Raw genomic sequence first — 5033 nt, 5'->3', positions numbered from 1 at the left:
CCTCAACTGTAGATTGATTGATGTGAGAAGACCTACCCTGTGTGGGTGCTGCCATCCCTGGGAAGGGGGTTCTGGGGTTCTATAAGAAAGCAGCCGAACAAGCCATGAGGAACAATCCAGTAAGCAGTGTCCTCCATGGCGTCTGCACCGGCCTTTGCCTCCAGGTTCCTGTCCCGACGCCCTTTCATAGTGGACTGCAAGCTGTAGGCTGGAGTAAATGCTCCGCTTTCCGGGCCGATTTTGGTCATGGTGTTTACTGAGGCAATAGAAAGCAGCCCAAAGCACCTGGCAGACATTTCTTCAGCCACTTTATTTATCCATTGAGCCCTCTGGGGTACGCCCACTCTTCAGACACCTTCTAGCTGCAAGGTTCATTTCATCTTTAATCCTTCCTGCTTACAGCCATGGGCCCTAGATTGGCTTCAGATTGGCTCCCCACCAGAGCCTCATGGAGTTTACAGGTGCTCACCTCACCCTCTCCCACACCAAGAAGCAGACCTGACATCATCATGACGTAGGTCATCCAAGTCCTGGCACACTTAACTGCATCTTCCAGTAGGAGCGGCATTAGTGCTCGGGAAAGAACTCTCTAAAAGTGTGCTGCTCGCCCTTCACCTTCAACTCTCTGACAAAAATGCTGCTGAACCGCAGCTTCATCTAAGTGACAGCTTTGTAGCTACTGTGCTGAATTTACCTTTTTGCGGGCATGCCATCTCTACCTTCTGCTACCCTTATGCTTGACTTAAATGGCTGCCTTCTTAGGAGTGTTACTATTTCCATGATGGCGTCACTTCCCTCACTACTGAGATGTTGCATCTGGTGGTGATTAACTCAGGGCTCGGGATACCTATTCCTTTTTTTTTTTTTCCTATGAGACCTATCACTTCCCATGACCCTACTTCCTGTTCTACAAAGAGAAATAATGATGTGTCAGCCACTCACTTTTCTTGTTCTGGCCAAGTACATGACAAGAGCAATTTAATGCAGGAGGGGGGTATCTTGGCTCACAGTTTTAGAGGAAACAGTCCATAATCAGGTTTGAGAAAGCTGACCACACTGAATCCATTATCAGGATGCAGAGAGCAGACAGGAAGTAGGGCTGGGCTGTAAAACCTCATGGCTGACCACCCTGTCCCAGGAGACCCACTTTCTCCAGTAAAGCTCTGCCTCCTAAAGGTGTCACAACCTTTCCAGACAGTGTCAGCAGCCCAGGACCAAGTATTCCAGTGCATTAGCTGGAGGAGACATTTTACATTCAAACTACAGCAAATGGGACTCAATGGAAAGTGAATGGTTGCCTATCCAGTATTCAGTTCCTTCCTGCTTGCCTTGAGTGGGACAGAGAGGCTGTGACGTTGAGTGAGTCCTGAAAGGCCACACCCTGCAACACTGAAGCAGTGTTACACAGAGGCTAACAGTATCCTGAAGGTGGAATGACTGAATGTTCAGATTCTGGCTTCTCAGGACTTACAATATTCTAATGAGTGCTAATGGGTATCTCAAAGGATGCCATAATACCACCTCGGGGAAAGCAGATACTTACCATGACTTGCTCCTTACCTTCTTACTTTTCCATGTTGTTAGCACATCAGCTCCTCCCCCTTCCCTTCTTCCCCCTTCCCCTCGCCCCCTCCATTGGGTTGGGAAATAAGGTGAAGTCCCATTGGCTCTTATTTAATGAGAACATCTTCATGTAAGTCTTCTTGCTGCCAAAATGCATCTTATTTGCCAGTGAGTTCTGTAGCCGGTGCATAGGACCCCTTTAGCCCATGGTGCGGGGGGATGGTGGATAGACACATGGATGTGACAGGCTGACAGATGAGCTAACCACAGCTTTTACAAAATAACTGCCCATCCAGCGTCACGTTTGGTAGCCACTTCTTCTGCATGTACAGAAAGAAAAGAAAAGCAGAGGAATATTTTTACTGGGATTTTGTGCTTTTAACCTTAAAAACTTAGCCAATGACAATTTATAGTTTACTCGTAGAGGTTTCTATCTGAGCTAAAATAGCAACTGAGTTGTTTCTCCTGGTCCAGAGTGGTCTGATCTGTCTGTTGCTTTGATGGAATGTCTAAGTATGTTGTAAGACTTTTGTATAATGTGGCTCCTCGCTGCCCCACCCCCAAAAGATGACTTGTACATAAGAGAATTTTTAAGAAAATCTATTACTAGAAAAGAAGAGATGTTTTCATTAATCTACCAGGGAAAATGTTTCCAATACCTTTCTTCTTTTGAGGCTTCACTCTACAAGATAATCTGATTTCTGAAGATCTCGGATGTTCTCTCACTGGAAGAGGGGACTTGCTAAGCTTGGGAATAGACCGTGCTTTGAATGCTTTTGAGGGCACACGACAGTTGCCTCAGGTAACATTACTTGTTCTAGCTGAAGGCAGAGATTTCTGCTTCTCCCCAGTCACTCTCTCCACAGGTTTCCACACTTCTGTGGTGTCCATTCAGAATTCCTCCTGGCTGCCGACGACTGGCCTGGAGTGCTGTGCAGTGCTTGCCTAGTTTGGAGGCAGAGAGAATGGGAGTGCCTTGGCAGCTCCGCAGGGCAATGAGGAATTGGTTTTATTTTTTATTTTTTTCCCTCTGCATTTTAGCAGGTGGTTTCCATACTCATGGCCACTTCGTGTTTCATACCCACCCACAATAACACCAGATATTAAATCCGTCTTCCAGATAGGAAGGGGTCGGGGCGGGAAGAGGAAGAGGAAGAGGGAAATGTCCACACCTGTACTCTGTTTATTTATTATTTATTTTTTAAAGCTTTTTTGGAAATTAACTCATAGACCAGAAGTAGGAACCATGTGCAAGGGAGGCTGGGTAATGTGGTGGTTTTGCTCATAAAGAGACTATGAAATACTGAGTGGGAAAATCTCCACCTGTCCGTGGTCACCTTCAGATCCGTTTAAATCAGGATCTCTGACCCTGTGGCTTTCCCCTTAAACCAGCGCTCCTTGTTCCTCATGTGTTAATTACAGTTAAATAAGGAAGATCTGCCCCCCCCCCCCCCCGTGGACACAGTTCTTTATTGGTCACAGCGTTGCTTCATCCTGACCCCTTTAATGGAAGGACGGTGTTTGGAAAAGAAGATCCAGGGGGCTCCGTGGCGTAGCTATGAATCTGAGATGGTTTGCAATAATGATACAACTCTGAGCTGTAAGAAGTGTGGAGGCCACCAAGGCTACACAAGCACCCCAGTATTGTCACACAGCTCAGAAGTGGGGGAAAAAAAAGGCCAAATCAAAGTAGAAGCACTAATGTAAATTTCCCATTTGTCAAAAATATGAATTCATAGTAGGCAGGAAGAAAAAAAGGGCAGTTGAGGTAGGAAAAAATGTGATTTCTGTTTGACAGAATGTTAGATAACTCACGGAAACAAAAAACAAACAAACTTGGCATCCAGTGAATATTTTGGGTAGATTCTGTTGAATGGGTTATCACTCAAATATTTCTTGGTCTCTGAGACTTCTGGGTGGTTTAGTTGTGCTGCAAGTCCTTTTGGAAACCTGATAGGGCACACAGAATTAGCAAAGACTGCTGTCTTAGTGCCTGCTGCCTCACAGCAGGGCCCAGGCAGCTGGTAGAAGGGAGGGTTTGCTCGGCCCACAGCTCTGGAGGGGCGAAGGTCTGTGAAGGCAGAGGGAAGCAGCAGCAGAGAGCGCAAAGCCAAAATGGCCGATTCTTTAATCCCTTCTAGCCCACACACCTTGTCACTCAGATGATGTTTTCATTATTCTACCAGGAAAAATGTTTCCGGTACCTTTCTCCTTTTGAGGCTTCACCTCAGCAAGGTAATCTGATTTCTGAACATCCTGGTTGTTCTCTCGCTGGAAGAGAGGACTTGCTAGGTTTGGGAACAGATTGCTTTGAGGCACTTGGCAGTTGGCCCAGGTGATGTCACACGACTCCTAAGCCCCCTCCCCCTACAAGTAGTACCACCAATGGGGACCAAGTATTCAAATGCTGGAGACTACGGGGTGGGGTGTGGGGTGGGGGAAGGGCATCCCATTTAAAGCACCTCAACCATATGGATATTTTTAAACATGAAAGTGATGGTAAGTTCACTTTCTGATGAATACCCATGATCTTTGGGTGGGAATTTCCTCCTCTTCCTCTTTAGAAAGCCCAGAAAGCAGGGCTTGGATTGCCTGGCCAATGGGTATTGAGTGAGTAGTGAGCAAAGTGGAGCTTGCATCCAGGTCTGTTCTCTGGAGTCCCCATCTGCATTCGACCTTCACAAGTACCAGACAGTTGGGGTGTAGAGGATACAGGAGGGTTTGTACTATGTGGCCCAGGCTTTTGGGTCATCTCAGAGGTGGACACCTCGCGACTGGCCACTCCACTTTTTTTTTATGCATTTAATGTGAAATGCCAAGCTTCCCTGTTCATATTTTGGCTAAGAACCCAAAACAATCACACCTAAAGAGGGGGGAAACTTAGTGCTTGTTGAATAAGATTGTTCTAGAAGTTGGAGGCCTGGATGATAGCCTTGGCGAGATCCTGCATTTCTCTGAGATCCTCTTTTCTCACATAACATGAGAGGGTGGACTAAGTGACTTCTCGGGTCCTGTCTTCCTCGGAAATCGCCAGAAGCCTCCAACACACCTGTCTTCGATTTCCCTCAGCATGCCCTGGGCCCGCAGCAATTTCTTCAGTAGAACTCTTTCGCCACCTAGTGGCCAAATTAGAGGCCTTCCTCCCTCACTGCGTCTTCCAGGTCCCTCCTCGATTGCAGCAAAAAGAACAAAGCCATTTTAGCCTTTCCTCCCCAAGAATGCGGCAAACTGCCAGAGCTGGGAGGAACACATGTTTAATTCATGTCCTTGGAAGCTCTGCTGGGTGAGCAAACACAGCGCCACTTCCTATGGTAGAGGCCTTGGTGCAGTGGGCATGTGGTTACAAAGCGGCTCCTGATAGCGAGAACACGCAGCAAGGTGCCCTGATAAATGTAACCCCAAGGAAATGTGTTTGGGTTACTCCCTGTGAGCTAATCTGTTACACGCTGGTCCTTAATGCTTTCAGCTGC

At 47.0% G+C, this 5033-nt stretch overlaps 1 long non-coding RNA gene across 1 annotated transcript; it reads right to left on the bottom strand.

The window, feature by feature from the left end:
• Positions 1-1673: 1673 nt before the first annotated feature.
• On the bottom strand, positions 1674-3890 carry LOC311582290. The gene is made up of 3 exons (XR_014774074.1): positions 3768-3890; positions 2223-2508; positions 1674-1883 (listed from the first exon to the last, which is right to left on the bottom strand). It is a non-coding gene; the product is annotated as an uncharacterized lncRNA (long non-coding RNA).
• Between the last annotated feature and the right edge of the window lie 1143 nt (positions 3891-5033).

Source organism: Acomys minous, assembly GCF_964271855.1.
Source record: "Acomys minous genome assembly, chromosome: 14".
Lineage (NCBI taxonomy): Eukaryota > Metazoa > Chordata > Mammalia > Rodentia > Muridae > Acomys > Acomys minous.
This window is presented reverse-complemented; position numbering and strand designations above follow the sequence as displayed.